General features: G+C 43.2%; 1 protein-coding gene across 5 annotated transcripts in view; it reads right to left on the reverse strand.

The window, feature by feature from the left end:
- The window catches only part of sulf1 (sulfatase 1), a 120,254-nt gene that overhangs the window by 83,250 nt on the left and 15,818 nt on the right, over nt 1–21,186 (reverse strand). For 2 of the 5 annotated variants that reach the window (XM_042067328.1, XM_042067325.1), the window contains exons 2-3: nt 1,813–1,901; nt 1,576–1,650 (exon numbers count right to left, since the gene is read on the reverse strand). The exons of 2 other annotated variants lie outside the window; for them this stretch is intronic. The gene's annotated coding sequence lies outside the window, so the exon portion shown is untranslated. The remainder of the gene's footprint in view (nt 1–1,575; nt 1,651–1,812; nt 1,902–21,186) is intronic. One more of the 5 variants, XM_042067330.1, reaches the window with a different exon arrangement.

Genomic DNA, 21,186 nt, shown 5'->3' on the forward strand with positions numbered 1-21,186 from the left:
GGTGATTGATGACGTTTCAGAATGATTTTCAAGTTCATGAGAACACAAGTATAGAAAAGAACGCATATTGAGAAAAGCCCATAGAGTTTCTGTCTGACCACATTCTTCTGTGGTACAAAAAGAAGAACCGTGCCTTCCGTAGCAAAATCATCTTTATGCATGACAATGCACCATCTCATGCTGCAAAGAATACCTCTAGGTCATTAGCTGCTATGGGCATAAAAGGAGAGAAACTCATGGTGTGGCCCCCATCTTCCCCTGACCTCAACCCTATTGAGAACCTTTGGAGCATCATCAAGCAAAATATCTGTTAGGGTGGGAGGCAGTTCACTTCCAAGCAGCAGCTCTGGGAGGCTATTCTGACATTCTGGCAGCTCTGGGAGGCTATTCTGCAAAGACATTAAAGCAGAAACTCTCCAAGAACTCACAAGCTCAATTGATGCAAGAATTGTGAAGGTGATATCAATGAAGGGGTGCTATGTTAACATGTAACTTGGCCTGTTAAGATGTTTTTGATTGAAATAACTTTTGATTTAATTTATATCACCTAATGCTGCAAATTCAACAAATGACCATTTTTAGTTCTTTACAACCTATTAAATGTCTCTGTTGTGCATAATAATTTGGAACAGCGCATTTTGATTTTTTTATTTTGAAAAAAATATCATTAGAAGGTTTGTCCGATAAAATTTGAATTATACTCTAATGGTTGATGACTTGAAAATTATACTGACCGTCATTTGCATCAACTATTTAGGAAAATCTGAGAAAAATGTAATTTGCATAATAATTTGGAACGCAGTGTATGGGGAAGGACAGTGGAATAACAGCAGTCAAGTAAGTCAAATGTTTGCTGGGTCAGAATTTATTCAGCAAAGTTGTTTCCATCTGTAATTTTGAGCATTAACATTTTTTTCGCAAAAGGCAAAAAACAACTCAAGCGAGCGTATACATTTTTTGTATATCAGAGAACGTTTTTTTACATCTTGCCATTTAAAGCGATAATTCAAACTGTAAATAAAAATAGGTTGGTGGAGACATGGCTACTAAGGGAGGAGTATAGTGTTTGTGCACTTAATTTCATGTCAGTTGGGATGTACACAGAAAAGCTACATGAAAACCAGTTATATACATCTGATTTTGTGTGTGTGTGTGTGTACGCAGCTTTCCAGGTTCATATGTGCATGTTTCAGAACGTTTTAGAACATATTCTATGTCCATATTCTATGTCCATTAGTCCCCTGGTCTTGATCTGCTTTGCCTCTGGCCCTGAACCAGACCTTTATCTGCTGAAGCTCAAATCCCAAAGCTAGCCTGGCTGTAACCCAGGTCTGGCCTGGTTCCACTAGCTATGCAGAGAGGTTTGGTGGATGGCCCCGCTTTCTCCCATCAGTATATTCTCAAGTAGATCTGAATTAGGTCCTGCATGGACTTAGCCCATCCACGCCAGATGTGCTCTAGTCCAGACTAGTGTCCCTATCCTTCCACATGACACTGCTTCCATTGAAACCAATGTCAAGTACTTGTGTGTTGATGACATGCAACATTTTAGCTTTTTAAACTTTTTAATCTTACCTTCTTTGTGTTCTGCAGGTTCTTTTTAAGATGTGCTTCCCAACACTGCGGTCAGATGGAGTGCTATTAAGGAATCTGCATGGCAAAATTGTCAACATTTTTGTGAGAACACATCACATATATAATTACAACAAGAAAGTTGTTTCAAAAACAACAACAGAAAAAAAATGTTAACAACATTTCCTCCACATCACAACATTGACATCACAACAGGTTCTTTGCAATAGTCAAGCTCACCTTTAAAACACTGCAGTATGGTTTGAGTAAAGCAATTTAGTTATGGCATCAAAGCACTTCCCTTTTGATTTCACCCCAGCTCCTGTGATCTGTCAACCAGAAAAATAACCAGAGGCGACTTCAAAGGCCTGTCCACAGTGCCACGGCCCTGTCTGTAAGCCACCATCGTGTACCTCTTGCCAGAAGGTGAAAGGATCTTTTATATGAAAATTGGCTTCATTAAAATAATTGAAATCATTTGATGAATGGAAAATATGTTGATGAGCACTGGTGTCTTCACCCTTCTATATTTCGAAGCAGTATTTTAATACAAGTTTATGAACTGGACTTATGACTCACACCAGCTACATAAATAAATTCAGAGCGCAGAGAGAGAGAGAGAGAGAGAGAGAGAGAGAGAGAGAGAGAGAGAGAGAGAGAGAGAGAGAGAGAGACACCTGCCGTCTAGACGGTTTCTCACCCCATCGCAAAGGGCAGGAAACAGTGGGACTGTTATGAGGCACACACATAGTGTGTGTGGTCTTTTAAATGGATTTCTTCTCTAACCCATAAATTAGAGAGGGCATGAACTAATTTTCTGTGATGTGTCCATCATACAAGAGCACAAAGAGACAAAATAGTAATTATCTCAATTCATCCCAGCTATTGTGCTCTTCATGAGAAGTCGTTGGCGTAGAGTCGTAGACCAAGGGAATCCAAAGCATCCCAGCTATTGTACATAACTCAAGAGCTCTTCCATTTCAATGACTTTGACGTAATTCTGACAGATGGCCTGGGTATGATGTTCTGTACTCGTACTTTATGTATATTCCTAATGCATGATGAATGGCTCCACCTCTTGTTCCAAGACAGACAAAATGAGGGGAACCCAGCTTAGAACTTCAGCTGAGAAGAAGACGGATCAAAGACAGGAGACTCGTGTTCAGCATCCCCCCCTTTAAGGTTGTGGCAGGTTGTATTTTTTCTTGGTTTGGAATGCAAAATTGTGGGTCAGTAACCAATTTGAAGGGTTTGGTTTTTCACTGGAACGAGTGGTTGAAAACAACATTTCTTGGAGAGAGAGAGAGACATTGGAGAAGTAAGAAAATTAGTGGAATTCTCACAAAGGACGGATGTAAAAGTCCGACTCGTCAGCTGTGGGCTCTGGATGGCTGGAGGTTTACTGGGGGGGGTTGTGTTCAGAGGGCCAGCAGGGTGAAACCGAATCCCACCCCGGCGTCCTCTTATCTGGCCGACAATCAAAACCCACGAGGACTCTGTGTCATTTTCATCCTCTGGTACTGATGAGCTACGCGGCTTTCAGCGTGGTCAGACTCTGTCCTAAAAAAGCCAGACACTTGGTGGCGAGAGTGTGATGTGCCGTCTCTGGCACAGAAGTCATCCAGAGAGAGATGGGGTGTTAGCCAAAGGACAACGTAACACAGTATTAAATGGGGCTAATATGTACTGAGCGAGACGACCTGTACATTGAATCCCAGCTGTGTTCGACTTCGAGCTCAACCCAAGATTTCAGGCTGCAGATATATATATATCAAAGCATTTGCATATGTGTGGCTCTGAAACTCTGAAAATGAAAATTAAATTTTGTTGACGCCTTCTCCAAATCCCATCCACAAAGGCTTTTGCGCAGAAACACACACACAAAAAATAATTTATCAAGATAAATAAATATGAATTTTTAAGGTTCTCCAAAAAGCTCATGTTACCTGCCTGGGCTGCATCTGACCTGAGGATGCCTTGCTAATGAAGGCACCACCTGGTCCATGCAACCTGAGTTGGGCCCTTCAGAAAGAAATAGAGCACCAGACGGACCTGCACTTTCTCTTGTCTTCCACAAAAATCACACCACTCCACGGCCAAGATTAGCCAACATCAAGAGCCAGAAGTCAGCCATATTGCCCTAAAAATGCACAACACACATGCATACACACACACAAATCACATCACTCAGAGCAGGCCAGAGTCATGGCAAGGAGTTGATCCAAACACACACACACACACAAAACTGGTGGTCAGAAAGGAAACTTGATCCAACAAGCTTAAGGTGGAGTACAAAATGCAGTTCTTCATGACTCTTGTGAAGTCATTGTGGTTTTCAATAAATCAGCTTCTCCTATGACACACTTGCCTAATACGAAGGAAAGGGTATTACTTTTGTTTGATGTCAAATAATCTTAATTGACTCCCTCATTTTGGTAAATTGGATTCAGATTGAACTGCCAAGCATCATGCATTCTGTAGTGCAGCACATAATTAACTAATAGAATGGTTCTTGGTATAAATATAATAAATGGGAGCAAATATCCCTTTACTATGCTTAAATGAGAATGATGGGAAAGTCACCTCAAGCATTATGGTGATGCAATTTCCCCCCGTCTGTACTCACCTATTCTGAGACAAAAGTGGTACAAATGTGTTTTAAAAAATAAATCATACTAAGGACATCTAATTAAACCCTCATGCTAGCTTCGTAAGTGATCTACCAAACTTTCTATTTTTAGGATTGCTGCGGTTTTAAACAGACAGGGAGGCTGAAAGTGCAAGAATGCAGACACATTGTTAGCAAGCAATACAGAATATGTTTTGAAGCTGATCATTTGTCCCTTCAAAATAATATATTAAAAAAGAAACTGCTTCAGAGCTGTAGCTCAATGATACCCAGTGGACCTATTATTTCTGAACGGCACGCAGATCTCGGCACTTTGAGGACAGTTCTGGCAATATGTTCTTGCGGTCATGGCGGAATTGTCAGTTTTGGAATTTTAAAAGTAAAACCAGTGTCCAAATGCCACATCTGCCCCAGCGCTAAACCTAACAGGAACCATGAATAAAAGTGCGGAGGACTTGAAACACAAGTACGCTACACTGATCCAGAGATTAAAAGGAATTTGCTTTCAAATTCAATTCGGTTCACCTAAGACACACACTTCCATGAGCAGGAAGGAATACAAAAACGTTCTGAATAACAATGAATGGCACTGTGTGATTGACATTGCACAGCCTAGATGAAGAAAAAGCAGAAACCTCTTTTCCATGGCTGCTTATTTCACCAAGTCTTTGATCATCAAGATTGACTTTGTCTGCTTGATTCCATGCCAAAGCAAAATAAATGGCATTCAGATCAAACTGAATAAAAGCAAATGCCGTGCCATATCTGTGAGTAGACTTAAGACTATTTGGACAGTTCCTGATCTGTAGTTGTCAAACCGATACATATATTCATGTCGGGCTACTGCACAACATCTCAATCTCCAAATGTTGTTGCAGGGGAATATTTTGGCTTTGAACATAGATCTGTGCACTTCCAGAGAACTGGGAAGGGAATCTACACTGTGGTGCCCAGGCTCTTAATGCTACATGTGTTTTATACTCAAAGGGACCCACAGAGACTTTTTTTGTGGTGGCACTCCTAATCAGTATGATGTTCCTCCAGTAACTACTCGCCTGCGGGGTCATGGCACGTCTGGTTTTCATATTGAATGCTAACACAACGTTCTCATGCCATCCTACAGGGCCTTCCCTTCCTTGCTACGCTACCAAAACATACGGTCATCATGTCTTAGAAGTCAAAGGGTTTCCCTTTTCAAGACATATAAAATCATAATGGAGCAAATTTTAAAATAACATTTTAAAAAATGCTAATGCTTTGAGACACAAAGAATAACAGAAACCTGTCAAATGCCAAAACAGCTGGCAAAATGGCAGCCTCTATGGACAGCATATTCTTTAATGTGTTACAGTGTGCACTGCAGTGTCTTTGATTCCCTTTAACAGAGGAAAAGCCACACAGGCCCAGTGGCCCTTTGGAACACTTATCTCCGGTATGGCCATGTTGCAGTACAACCATACGTTCCCATAAGTAATAGCAGACAATCTGTAACCGTAATTTCAACTTCTCAGGGTTGGAATTAAAACTCATTTCAGATGTCCCCCTGGGAGTGGAGTAGTCTCCCAAACTCCAACCCCCACCTCAACACCCACCGTTCCTCCCCTCCACTCCACCGGCCTCCACTGCATTTCATTGTCATGTCTCCCTGCAGGGGAGGAGGGGGGGCATTGTCGGAGCCTTTTGCCCATCCTCCCTACGTCCCCATAAGGCAGACAAATGGCCATAATAGCTCAGGATTTATACCCAATTTGTCTGGAGGCAGTCAGAAGCCATGGGATTCGTATTACATGAAAGTCATTCATGTAGCACAGTGACAAATTCGAGACATTGGTTTTCGACTCCGAAAGACCAGGCAACTTTATCTGGAGTAAGGAGGGAAAAAAGAAAGGGGGGGGGGGGGGGGAAATCATAAAACATCGGCATCTGTGCTGGCATAAGCCATTTATAAACTTCCCAGATCATTAATCAAACTTTATCAAATCATAGACACACAAAGATAGCATCTGAGCCACGAAATTAGGGGCGGAACAAAGGGTCGCACTGTTGAACATATGACATCATCATATGATAGCAATTATCCCTCAATATGTGATGTGGTGAGAACAAATTTTCTGTATTATGGGAACGTGTCCCCGATTAAAAATGTTAGATCATTGTAAATACTCCTTTAGATATTTACAGAGCTAACCAAACTCACAATGTGCTTAGATAACAATAAATCATTTTAACAGGACCCAATTATACATCCTTAAATAATTACTTCAAAGTGGGCAAAAAGCCAGAGGTTTCTACCAGCTCAGGCTCATTCTTGCTTATGGTTTCATTCTGAAATGGCTTTTCACATTAAGTAGGTTCAGTCCTGACACAGGACATTTCATTCAGTTCAACAGTCCAATAGTCAATAAAGCCTGAAAATACTCTGTACCAGTCACACTAAGGAGAAGTTCAGGAAGTACTTCATTGATATATGTTGCTGGAAAAGCTGTACATTTCCTGATAGTTCCTCTATAGTTCTATGCACTCAAGACAATGGCCAGAAAGGGATTCACAAAAACTTCTTTCATCAGACGGTACAAAAAGAACACCATTTAGGAGGTTCTACTGGAGAAGATTAGGAACCAACATGCTGCATCAGACAGACTCACACACACAACTATATCTGACCTAAAGGTGTCATCACTCACACAGGCAGCCTGAGTGCTTCCACAAACCCTTTAGGGTCATTCCACGTCAATTCAACCAGGGCCCACGCACTTAGGTCTCAAAAAAATCTGAAAAAATTACCAGGTGTACCTATGTTACCCAGCAGACACACTGTAAAATTACTTTTATATAAGATTAATACTTTCCAAGATACAGCCAGTTTTATGGGGGGAGGGGGTGTCGATTTTGTTCAGCCTCTTTTTTTTGTCAAAGTTCACAAGCCCATAGTGCAAGAAGCAGACCTCCCAAGTCTGAAAAAAATCTTTCTTTTTTATTTTCCACCCTGAACATGGGCAAAATGCACAATTGAGATCAATATGTTTTGCATAGAGTTACCATAGGTTACTCTATACAACCACAGGTAGCACTGTGGTAACTCTATAAAACATATTGATGATCTCAATGGTGCATTTTGCCCATGTTCAGGGTGGAAAATAAAAAAGAAAGATTAGCATAAGACAAGTCAAATTAGTGTTTTAAAAAAGAAGGGATCATGGAGAATAAAGAAAAAATATTTGAAAAAAAAAATTATATTTCCACAAGGTGTTTGGGTGCTCTGAAAATGAGAACCAAAATGATTTTTTCAGACTTGTGAGGTCTGCTGTTCAGACCCTGAAGGAATTTTACAGTTTGAGATCAAGTGTTTTAATACAGACTCTTAAATTCTTATGACATAGTACTGGTGATAGATGAATTGTATGATTGAAAATTAAAATGTGGCATCTGAATTAAGCGGACTGTGATTTTTAACCTAGAGACTAAAATGCTAAACATAACCAAGAGCTGCTGACGCCACCTGAAAAACACCTGGGTTTGATTCCCGAACCTGACATTGAGTATTCCTGGCACTTTGGATAGAAGTGTCTGCTAAATCCTACTCACTTTCCACTGTAAATTGTTATGGTTTGTTCATTAACTAGTTTATTTTAAGTGATACCACCACACTACTTTAATAAAGGTTTGTGTCTCATTCTGTCCCATTTGGTACAGCGTCAGCAGCAAACTTATGAACAGTATAGGTTTGTCCCAGTGATCAAGTTCTTCATACCAAGCTCAATGTGTTTGTCGTAAAACACAAACCACATGCACCCAAACAACCCATCCCCAACCAACAAAAAAAACACACACACACGCACCTCAGGCTCAAGACAATGTCAAATAATAATGATAAATCACAACCTCATTCTCTACATTGGTTCATGACGCCTCCTACACAGCATACTCATGTTCGTTACCATAAATTCTTCCTTGATGAGACATGTATTTTGACACCCATGCACCAAACCATGAAATTGGCACCACTGTTGTAAATCTCCTTGTTTTTGTACACACTGATGTAAAACATTCATGAATTAAATAGGATTTGTAGGTCACAGAAATAAATCCCTGTGTGGCGTGCCATCGACTGCATGGATTGGGACATTTGGTTGCATGCATGTAATTTGCTTGTTTGTAGCACAGGAAATATAGAAAATTGTACCCATATTATGGGTTATGAGGTGCTTTGACTTGGAGCAAGTGAAGGGGTGGTGATGGTGGTGGAAGTGTTGGGTGGGGGGGAGGGGTCCAGGGCCTGTAAGCAGTCCTGAAACCAGAGTAATGTGGGATGTATTAGGACACGGTTAGAAAACTGTGGCGTTTAACCACCATGTCTATTAGTGACTAGCGAGCACATCCTTCAGATTTAACACAAACTCTCCATCAAAGGCCCTCACATGGGCCTTACAATAAAACTGGATTTCCACTTCACATCATGGCAGGATATCTATTTTTGTCAATGTTAGGTGTTAAATCTCCTTGGAAGAACACCATCATGGTTTTAATTATGTGAAACTCTCAGCAATTGTGTTGCATCAAGATCCATTTAGCTTTTAAATCACAGCTACTCATCTTTAACTATAGATGTATATTTACTAACAGGATTATGATTTGCATGTCATCTTTGAAGGAAAGGTCTTCTGTGGTTAAAAATTATTTAAAAGCATGTATACAGAAAAGGTCAAAGGGGAATGAGGCAAATCTTCTAAAAGCCACTTTATACTATCTAAAGCACAATTTATTAACAGGACACACACATGTATGATTTGCACAGACCATGCTTAGATGTGCTGTCTAACACACAGAGCATCTCTTTAGCACACAGGACTTTGTCTAAAGCTCCTGCTGAAGTCAAAATAACAGCAGTGAATAGAATGAAATGCCTTGCTGTGCTATTATGCTTTATCCGTCCCAAATCACCCTTGGGTATGATTTAGATTCAAACGGGGAGCCAAGGTTAGCTTAAAGATTTACAATCCTGTGATAGCGAGACACATGTAAGCTCAGATGAAGGCTGCCAAGGCAGAAAGCTACTCTCTGTGTACAGCCTGGGCAGTGTAATACTACTGTAACACACACACAAACACCGTTTTTGAGCTTGACTGAAAAAAATTGCCCTTCTAATCTTGGATGCGTCAAGTGTGTTTGAGTGAAAGCAGGGGATGGAGAATGCCAGCATTGTTCTGCAGCAGCAGAACTGATGTTTTATGAGACCGCCTCCAGGGGAGATCCATTATCATGACATTAGTCATAAATTGACCATCGCCGGTGCACAACAGCCGCAAACGCTAACACGATCTCGCTGACCAAGAAACCTCACCGTCTTGCTTAGCGAGACACGCCCGTGAGCCTTGTCTCAAAGCGTAACTTTAAAAGTGTGCAGCCCTGGACGATGCTCGCCGTGTCCTCAAAAGCCTTCCGCTTGGCCAAGGCCAATAACGCTAAAAACAGATGCTGCAGAGGTGAACGCAAGTTTGTTCTGTCTAATAAACATGTGATGGCAGAACTGTTTGTGTGTGTGTGTGTGTGTGTGTATGGTCCCATGCAGCTTTTATACGGGCCTACATGCTGTCACCATGTTCTCTTTGCTTTGTTCCAGCTTCCAAGTGTCTGCTGCTGCAGCTGCTTTTACTGTGGCATTCTGGTTAAGACCTTTAAAAAGAGCAGGGGGAGCCACGGCTGGGAATGCCACAGGGAGGAAGCACGGCACACGGCAGCACAGCACAGCACAGCACAGCACTACACTACACCCTTCCAGATGTCCCAGGTGAGCAGATACAGGAAGAACCAATGACTTACATTTTTTTTTGCTTAAGAACTATGGACAGTGTACGCTCAGTCAAAACTGAAGGAACTAAAAAATGGCAGGAGATTTAACCACATGTGATCAATTCTGGGTGGACCTGGATGATTTTGTGTGGACCTGGATGATTTTATGTGGACCTTGTATGTTCTGACTCCAAAAAGCACTTCCGCAGACTCTAGCTGCGATATTGCCTATAGGGCCTATATGTCTTGAGAATGTAAGTGCATGACCTCATATGATCCATGTGCTTTAAAGTCATCAGGAGAAACGGGGAATTTGGTTTCCCTGCTGATGCAGGATGCATGACATGCATGGCTGGTCACCATGCAGTAGTGATGGCTGGTCCACCCCGAAAAAGAGATGGCTTACAAAAACTTCTTCCGAGAAGGACGATAACGTGTTTTATGTTGCTTGGTGATAAATTACATCTCATGGTGACCATCAAGGAGTCAGATGGCTTCATACTTTGTTTCATCACGCTCATCAAAGTTGTGCACAGCCTAAGTCAGTATGCTCCCACTGCTTACCACCTCCAAGGGCAGAAGGAAAGGAGCCATGCTGGTGGGCTTGGGGAAAAGGAGGTTAAAAACATGACGATTCAGCCCACCTGTTACTGTGGTTACAAAGGACAAGACATGGGAAAAGAACAAAGCAGTGGTCCGGTAGCGTTATTTTAAAAGCCCAGTGTAAAGTCAGGACACTAGCGGCCATCTGAAAAGATAATTTCTCTCCCTCCTCACCAGGAGAATTTATGGCCTCTGCGACAATGCCCACACTGTTTAATAAGGCATGCTGGGAAAATCTGGATTCTCTGGCAAAAAAAAGGAAAAAGAAAAAGAAAAACACATCTGTGGATGTCAAAGACAAGTTGCACTTGCACACTTTAGAGTAATTGGTGATTATTACGGGCAATTACTAAAGAAAAAGAGGAGAGAGAAGAGATTAATTATGATTCTAGCAGAAATGGTTGATTTGGTGAAAGGCCGCTCTCCCATGTCCTCTTGGACACGTGCTCAGTCTGAATGCTTTGAAGTGCCAGAGATCCCGGACTGTGGGAGGATATTTATGCGGTGTAATCTCTGCTCTCATTCCTCGATCCATATGCATTATTTACATTATGTAGGACCACGGCGCACGTTCAAAGTCAAGGGGCGAGCTGTCTTCCCTGGTTCCAGATGGATGTCATCGAACATCCATGCACAAGGTGCTGTTCAACCTCCCAGCATCCCCATAGCAATCCTTGGGGGGGGGGGCGCAGCTCACAAGTAACTGCTTTAGAACGTTAGGGGCAGTGGTGTTGCCATGCTTTGATCACGTTACAAGGAGAGGCACAGCACCAAGTATTGTTTCAGCCAACACTATAACTTATGCCATTGAGGTTTAACTAGGGGTTTGAGTTAAAGGTTGCTACTGTGGCTGAAAACAGCCCGCGAGGCCATTTTGTCCCGAGCTCAAAACAAGAAAGCGCTGCTTTGATAGCTGGCGAGGAAATTCAAAAGGATAGGTGACCCCTCTGTGGTAGTCCACACATGTGGGGCATAAAGCAAAACAAATGGACAAGGCATGATCACAAGGCCTGACTTCGCCATAACTGTCCTCAATTAACTTAATTCCTGCTTGTTGGAGCACAACCGTCCCAACAGCAGGCCTTTATTATATCAAACCAAACAAATAAAGCGGGAATTTTCAACTTTCCTGATTAATTCCTCCAAATTCAAGGCACCCTGAACATGGACAAAGCTCTCAGATGATTTCAGGCATTCGTTCTGACCTTATCAGGATGACAATTCCCCAAATAAATAGAAACGGACTGAAAATGAGACACACCTGTTAATACGTTTTCGCTTTCCTGTCTTTTTCGGCTCTCTCTGATGGGTAAAATGCCCAAGATTCAGATATCCCGTGTATAATTGCTGTGTAAGGGGGAACAGACGCTTGCGTTTTCACTTTGAAGTGTTTATTTTCTTGGCCCTGGGATACAAAGAGCCAGGTAGTAAAAAAGGCCACGCAGGCAGAGAGCGCAGGATTAGCACGTGGAAATGGAACAGTCAGGCAGCTGGTCGTGTGCGAGCACGAGTTCGCAAGCTCACGAATACCGCCACTTACGTCAAGAACCAAGCCTGGGACCTTCAAGTACAGCGCTTATAATAGTGTTTGGTAAAAATAAATGGCCATCTAATGCCCTTGGTGGCTTTTTAGATTAAAATATCATTAAAGAACTGGTGTCTCCTCTGCATTACACAGCACAATTATATAGAACAGGAGCTACAAAACAAACTACGTAACCCTTCACACGCACACAGAGAGAGAGAGAGAGAGAGAGAGAGAGAGAGAGATGATGTGATGGCTTCTAAATCTCAACAGACAAAGCATGAGGCTGATGGATTTGGAGGCACGACATACCGCTTGTTTGCCATTTCAGCGCAAGGTGTTGAAATAACAGCCCATAACTTCCATGTCGTACTGACACAATGTTTCATGACCTCACCACCGCAAAGGCCCCTTCGTGCGTTTCCATCTGCAATGACATTGTGCCACGTAAGCCGTATGATCAAATGTTATTTCTACCTTTACACACACACACACAACCTGTTAAAAGCCCCAAACACCTGGAGTGATAAGTTTGAATGGCGCTTTTGGATATTTACATAACTGCCTTATCGTTTATTTGTGTTTCTTGGTCGGGAGAAGTAAGCACCACTGACAGACACTAAGTGAGCCCAGAGGCCAGAGGTTGTGTTATATGGACCCAAACAGTCAAGAGCCGCATGCCTCCTGAATCGTACAGCCTGTTGAATTTTACACCTGTGTACACAGAGCCATATTTTTGGGAGACCTTGTTAAATTTGAGAGCTTGTGTGCTCCAGGTTTTTTCCACAAATCATAAATCCAGCCAGGCGTTGTGGGTCTGCGTGTGATGCAGTGCGGCGACCAGGTATAGCAGCAGCACCGCGCCGGGACAAAGATCAACATCAGCACTTTTCATCCTGGTTCAACACGTCCTCACTCGCTCAGTCTCTGGGCTACACACACACACACACACACACACACACACTCTCTCCCTCTCCCCCCCTTTCCATCTCACGCTTCCTCACCTTCTCACTCATTCTCTCTAGAAACCTCGGTCTTCCCCTCATTCCTCTCCCTTTTGCCATTCAACTCCATCTCTCCATCTTTCTCCCTATCCATTCATCACAGCCCTCTTTCTGTCTCGCTTTCTTTCTGCCAGTCCATCAGTCACTCTCTCCCTCATCTGACCCCCCCTCTCTCAAACACACAGGTATAAACCCAAGCTGTATCACCTCCTCCTTCTCCTCCTCCGCTGGCTATGATCTCACTCCTGTTCTGTGCTTCTTTGCTCTCTGCTATGCTACTTGTAGCATTTGTATTGTCTGCAAAAGCTTTTAAACCTCAGGGTCAGTTAGAGCAAGAGGACCACGAGTACAATTTCGCCGAATTTAAAAAAAAAAAAAAAAGAAAAAGTGTATTTTGGTTTGCTGGCTTGCCAATCTCTCGCTTATGTGCGGACATCTTCTCTCCAGATGTCCACACGTTCTCTCTCTCACACTCTCTGGCCATCAGGGCTCGATTAATACCCACCAGTTTGCCCCGTCTGCCCCCCCCCCCACACACACACACACACACACACACACACAGCCTAGCCCTACAGTTCAGCTCCAAGCAAAGCCATTGTGAACTTCGCCACTCCCAAAGGCCTGCTGATACGAGCACTTACCCTGCAACTCCATATTTTGCTTAGGAAATGACTCATACATTTTAGGAGGGGGGGGGGGGGGGGGGGGGGGGGTGCTCCTCTGCTGCCGTCACACAGTCTCACACACACACACAGGTCTGTGATTCCCACTGATGGTCAGGAAGGAATGCCTTTGCGGCAGGGCATGGGATATGGGCCGACATACTCCCCACAGTTGTCTGTCAATAGACCCCCAACACCCCCCCCCCCCCTCTCTGTAAAGGGATGTTGAACTGACTACACTACACTGCACATGTGCATGGGCTCATTTGACCCCCTCTACACAATTCTTTCGCCTGTCTTTACATGCCGTTTCAAAATGTGGCGTGTGACCTCCATCAGGACTGTGGGGAGAGCAAAGTGTGAAGCGAGGAGCCACTGGCCATGTTTGACATCTCTGAGAAGAACCAAGAAAAGCTGTTCAGTGGTGGGATGGGGGGGGGGGGGGGGGGGGAGTCTGACTAAAATGTTAACTTCAGCTCCTGTGAGACACAGCAGTCTCTATAAGACAGAATAACAAAAAAGAAAATCCCATATCGGAAACAAATGTTAAACTCACAGGGAAGTAGTGTTGATGTCTGTTGTAATCAATGAGAGGACAAAAGCAGTCCTGGAAAGGATAAAGAGGGAGAAAATCCCACATGAAAAAAACATTGTTCAACTCGCAGTTGAACTAAAGTTGAAGGGGATCTCTGTTGTAATCAACTTGAGTACCAACAGGGAAAATGTGGATAGAATGCACATCCGTTTCACGGCACATTTAATCAAGATAAGCTTCATCACTTCCTTGGCAAAGGCAGCAGATGTACATTTCAACAGATCTTCAGTCTTGACCCCATGCAGATTACAAAGACAGATGTAGTTACCCCTTCAAAAAAAACCCACCATGATGGGTTTATCTTATTGGCTAACCTACAGCACAGATTCCTGTAGAACGTTTACAAATTGATAGGGCTGTGATGGGCATGAGGACTGCATCAAAGACTAGTTACATTTCCAGCATTCTTCAGTCTCCCCGGTACTGTAAACATGAGGGCATTATTTTGCCTTTGAGGTGCAGTGGTGCGTGCTGAAAACCATTCCCCGGCGCAACATTCATGCACATCGCTTCCCTCTGGTCGGCAGCCGTGATGAGCAACAAGTCACTGGTAGGAAACTTACAGCTGAAGCCTAACGGGCACAGTGGATGCCTCCCTATGCAGTCACGAGTGAGTAACAATTGGTAACTTGGGACATTTTCATTGCGAGATACTGAGGTCATCTTAGAATAACATGCCCAGGGGGCACAGTCATGTCATTTCCCAAAAGCATGACAGTCCACACAGAAATGGCCAAATGCACGTTGTGAGGCCCATTAACCCCCAGCCCTCCTCCTATCCCACCTTCCCTTCCTCTCTGCGCCTCTAGCTCACCAGCTGGCTGGCTGTGCCCTGGAGTGGGACTCCACCCCGACATGCTCTGGGATGAAATAAACTAGAGCCGCGGGAGGTTGTCAGCTGGGCCGGGTCGAGCGCCCCCATCCATGGTCCACCAGGGCCCAGACCCTGGCCCTCTCCAGCACGCTTTCCCAGAACAGGGCCGCCTAGCTGGCTGGCCGGCCGGCTGACTTTTGGCCCAGCAGCCACGTTAGCAACGTCCACTGTTTGGTGTTTATTATGGCGCTGCTGCTGACGCCGCTCTTTCGGGCCCACTGCAGCAAGGGGGGGGGGGGGGGGGGGGCTTCAAGCACTCACAGCAGACCACACTAGCACACCATCATCCCACATATATGCCTTGGTTTGTTGTTGTGCGAGATGGAGAAATCAGAGACAAATTTGGTACGTCACACTAGCGATTTGTCAAGGTTACGACACTGAGCAAGTGCAATATCAACACTGGCGGCGAGCGAGCTGGTCAGCCCCTTGTGAGTCATTCTCCCACTCATGACTTTTCATTTTCTTTGGATCTGAGGTTCGTCACTTCATTTTACAACCCAGCACCATAGCCACATACACCACACACACCATTCTAGCATGCTATATAGCGCTTTAAACAAAACCTTTGTCAAATTGTAAACTAGTCAACACACCTGTCACAACAGCTCCATTAAAGAATGGATGGGATTTGTTGGTGTTGAGTGCTAACAGGCTAATAAACTCCCATTATGTTATGGGACTAAATGTGTTGCTTGCATGAGAAAGACTCCCCATAAATTAAAACATCTGCTGAACTTATCGAGAGGACCTCGCACTACATGGGCTACAAGCAAGTCCAGCTCCCGCTTCTGCCCCCACATCTTCCAAAGAGGGCCGAGAGATGTGGGGGAGGCGAAAGGAAAAGCCCAGGGAGACACTCGTATCTGGTCCACCTTTCAACACTCCCAGCCTCACTGGAAGCCTCGATCCTGAAGTTAGCTTGGATGAAACATTTTGGCAGTCCATAACCATGATTGATGATTTCTTACTCTAAACTGAAGTTGATAAATTGGGAATCAAGTAGATAAATTGGGACATGGATGGACTGTAACACTCATACATAGACAAAAAAAGTACTTTAATAAAATGTCTAACATACATAACATAAGGTTAGCCTTCATCTTAATGTATAATCCATGTACACTTTCATACAGTACAAGTGCATGACCTACATATACACTTTCGTCTAAGAGTTTACTCTATGCTTGTAAGTGGAAGAATCAGTGGGACTTTTGTCATATGAATATGATTGCATTACGTGCCACTTAAAATGCATCCTGCTGTGTCCACAGTCTGCACTGTCTGTATGTTCACTGATGCAGTACTTAAATGTTCATGTTGGTACAAGTGTAGACCATATAGATGTCTTTGTTTTAATATTTGTGTAATAACAAAATACAAACATGGTAATAAAAAAATATTACTTCAATCTAAGACAGGAGACAGTGTTTACAGTAGGGTCAGTCTTAATGTAAAAAATGCAGACAGTACCCAAACAAACTTTCATTGGTTAATTTTTCTCCAGTATCATTTCTCATTCCTGTCTCCTGAGGATTGAAGGTAAAAAAAGTGGTCCATGTCGGACAAAGAGATTCCAGTTGAGAGGAGAATTTGGGTTTATGGTCACCCTCCCTTAGGATTCGTGCAGAGTACCAACAGTTTATTTTAAGGAGACTCCCTGGAGAAACAGTCTGACCGGCCACTCATGGCAACCCTGTTTTATGGGTACTTAAATTTAGTTTATCAAAAAACAAACATCTGATTTAGGAGGAGGTGTGTGGATGCTGCGTCTGAGCAGGTAAATCAGCCTGACAGGGGTGTCGGGGACCTTAATTTGTGAATTTTTACGGTGAAGAAAAACAAAATTCCAAATTAACACTGAACTAACAGCTTTCAATTCCGAGTAGTTACCCCTTAAAGTGTTTCCAGTCGTACTCCCAGAAGAGAAATTAAAGATGTCTAATCTCCTCAAAGAGAGGTTATTACAAAATAAATTACCCCCCCCCCCCCCCCCCCCCCCCCACACACACACACACACACACTCAGTAAAATGGAAAACCTGGAACATTTGTAAGTTTTAACATTGTTGTGCGACGTCCAACCAGGCAATGAAAGGAGGGGATTGTTTATGCAAACTCTCAGGTGTGAAGTGGGGCTTTTACAGTGTCCAGTGCCCCGTCTGTGTTCTGTCTTTCTGTCTGTGGAACATTGGAGAGCACTCCAATGGACGAGGCCGTAAAGCTTTCCTTCCTGTCGACAACGGGGCCCCGTATTCTGATAATTGAAGCCATTTTCTCTCACAGGAGGCGGGACAAGGGTTAACAGCAGCTGTTGCTCACCTGCATCTGAACTCGCCTAATCAAGGGCCACTTCCACTTTCACGTGCACACAAAGGACAGGAGGGAGCGCTGGCAACTGGCCAGGCAAATTAGCATTTTAGAGTCGCTAGCCAGGCCCTGGAGGTTTTAAAAAGTTGTTTAAACCAGGTAGAGGGGTGGGACAACAGGAAGAAGAGGAGAATGGGCAATGGTACTAGGAGCGTGAGTGAGTAGTTTCCAGTGGTTGTTTACAACCGTCATTGACCTGGCCAAGGTTTGCATAGAGCTGCGAGAACCTGTAGACAAATTTACGTTGACCATTACGTTGCAACGACACACCATTGACATGGACTTAGCCACTGTAATTAGCAAGACAATCAGTAACTTGAAGCGCACTGATGCAGCCATTACAATGGGAAACAGACACAGACTGCTTTTCTACTCGTAGTCAGTGAAATAATATTCAAGTCCAAAAATCTGCATTTTTTTCAGAAGATACAAAAAAAATAACCTTTGAAGACAAACCTAGTTAAAAAAAGAAGAAGCATTGCTTCAAATCACTTTTATGGCTGCTTGAAATCTTGACAGGTATTTGAAATGTCTATGTCAAGGTTTATCTAAGGCAGAGGGACCGTTATATGTTCATGTCAGAACAAATCATTTTAACTACAATGGCCTTACGCATTGCACTCTGTACCCACACAAACACACACACTCCCACCAAATAAGACAGCAACTAGGGGCTTTACACCTCTGCAGAGGTGCTGATCACAACATATCCTCACTACTGTGTGGCCCAAGCAGTACACATAGAGAGGTGGCAGCAGTTAGCAGACCCTTGTTAAGCATTAGAGGGCTTTAAAGGCCAATGTGATTGAGAACTTTTGCCTTGTTTTATACTGGGCGGTAATGATTATTAAGCAACAATGGGGCATTTGCTTAAGTGAACAGCATCAAAACACCCAACGTTAACAGATGGCCAGTCGCTCTGAGCCAGATGTGTATTACAAGACTTGTCAAGTTAGAGCCTCAAGGTAATCTGGTTTAGGAGGTAATGACTAGTGTCTTTGGTGTGTGAATGTGCAGCTTTAAGTGGTGGTCCACATTTAGACAGAAAGCCACAAAGGTTTGGGGTGCTTTTGTGTACTAGTGGTAAAAAGCATGACAGCCCTGCTTTGTTAGCCCCCCCTTTTCCTGAAGTCCAACAGCAAAATGTATTTCATCAACTTGCCCACAGATATACATACTCGGATCACCATGTATTCAAGTCATGTCTAGCCCTGCTAGGCCATCATGTAAGAGAAATGCCTTGTGTGAGTGTGCTTGCCCCATTGGGCCATCATATGAGAGAAATACCATGAGTGAGTATTGGTACACACCAGCAGAAACGTTTGTCAATACCCATGAGAAGCCGGGCCATAATTCATTTCACACGGTGCTTAAGAGTCTGTGAATCTAATCAATTTTTTTCTTTGAAAGTTGAGCAACACAATGCACTTAAGTCATTCCTTTCGAAGAAGGATGTATTTGCCGTTTTGCCGACCGGATACGGATATGGTCGTAGCGCTGGCCTATTGCATGCCTAGGCAGTTTGAAAGACAATTCTCTGCCTGCCCCTTGGATTGAGCGAGGTGAATGGTTCGATTCCAGACTATACATTTCAATGATATAGGATGGCCCGCCAGGCTAGGATGGGTGTAATTTGATTGGCCGTTGAGTACTGTATCAACAGCCTTTGACCAGAATCAGACTCAGACTTTAAGCCAGTATTGCTGCTATGGAGAATTTCCAGTGGCTAATATTTCACACACACTTGGTGCCCAAGAAAACACACACACACATTATGTCTCCATATCAGTCCAGACGAGCTGCCCATTAAACACTTTCTGTCTGAATTACAGACGGCTCAATCCCCTCTGCCTCAATACACCGACACTGTTTTTTCAGGTGCCACTGAGCCCAGTGTGTACTGCAATAAAACCCACTAATCCGGGGTCAACAGATTGTCAGTAATGAAACCATAACTCCATAATTCTCCAAATGTTTAGATAAATCACAGCTTGTTTCCTTCCCCCACCCCTTCCTGGAGTTGGCTGGGGTGATGTCATTCTGTGGAGGTGTGTAAGGCCGAGTCCACACATACCAAACCTATCTTTTTTTCCTCCGTCTTCCCTGGAACCGTATCAAGAATATTTGCGTCCAAACGGATCCATCTCAACACGACTCAAGACGTTACTTTATATCCCAGGCCTATAGGTGGCACTGTTTCTTTACAGAAATTGACCAAATCTTGCGCTGTAGGCTATACAAACAGACAGAATAGGCTACGACGAAATGGCTAGTGCAAGGAAACCAGAATTGTTTGTGTGGACTTATAGTGAACTGTCAACTGTAGTCAACTGTAAAACTAATAAACTTAATTTTTACGGTTTGTGAAGGGTGCAGTCCCGTCCTTTATTTGGCTAACGCAGGTAAAAATAATCTCCTTTACTTTCTTTGGTTATAGGATAGTCCGCGATTCACATTAGTTTTGGTTATCACCGCAAGTGCAAAGGCTAGGTGTACCCAAGTTCTAGGCCATTCCGTCGCCACATTTATAATATTGCTATAATACCTTTGTTAGTAACAGTCAATACTTTTGCTTGCATCAAATCGCGCATTCGCATTTAGTGCGCATCTATAGGCTTAGCATGAGTTCTATATGCTCATATCTGACTTCACTATCTTTATGTGGTCGTATAGAGAGTCCAGAATGAATTTCATCAAGCCAGTACCTTTCCGGAAATGTTGCTGCTGCAGCTGGCATCTTTAGGGGAAAGTCCGTAGGAGTCGATTGCCGAGTGTGGAGTAACACGCTCTGCTCTGGAAATTCACAATTTCGTTGCCGTTTAAAAAAAATTAAAAATAAATAAATAAATAAATAAATAAATAAATAAATAAATAAATAGTCCAGTTATTTCTTTCAAAATTTTAATGAAGTTGTATGCAACAGCAAACCCTAGCTTACTAACAGGTTGGAATTTTGAAATGTCACGTGACGTGATGTCGTGCAACGACGTGATGCAATCGACTCCTACAGACTTTCCCCTAAAGATGCTAGCTGCAGCAGCAACATTTCCGGAAAGGTACTGGCTTGATGAAATTCATTCTGGACTCTCTATCCAACCACATAAAGACCTTGGGATACTTCGGTTTGGCTTTAGGGACCCTCTACTCACTACCATGTAAGTGTAATGTTGTTTGGAACTGTAGAAGAGGTATAAAAATAGCGTTTTGTAGCGGCAAAATGACATGCCCTGGTCACTAACAGGCTAACGAGTTTTGACTAAAAACGGTAAAATCGAACTTTCTCAAAACACATCCGAATGACATGATTTTGATGTCAACTCAACGTATGTACTCCCAATCATCCGTAAATTGATCTAAAGTGCACTTTACTCCTTTAAGTTCTCTCGCGTCACTGACAGTAGCTAGAATGCATAAAAAAAAAACACCGGGAAAAGTGTTCAGTCCATCAAGTCATAAGCTCGCTGCGCAGCATCAGTTGTGATATTTATCCTATGGAGTGTAATCGTAGGTAATGTCATGTATGAAAACTAGTATTGTTAGGCAATACTATAAGTGTCAAGTCC

Source organism: Alosa sapidissima, chromosome 17 (genome assembly GCF_018492685.1).
Source record: "Alosa sapidissima isolate fAloSap1 chromosome 17, fAloSap1.pri, whole genome shotgun sequence".
Taxonomy (NCBI): Eukaryota; Metazoa; Chordata; class Actinopteri; order Clupeiformes; family Clupeidae; genus Alosa; species Alosa sapidissima.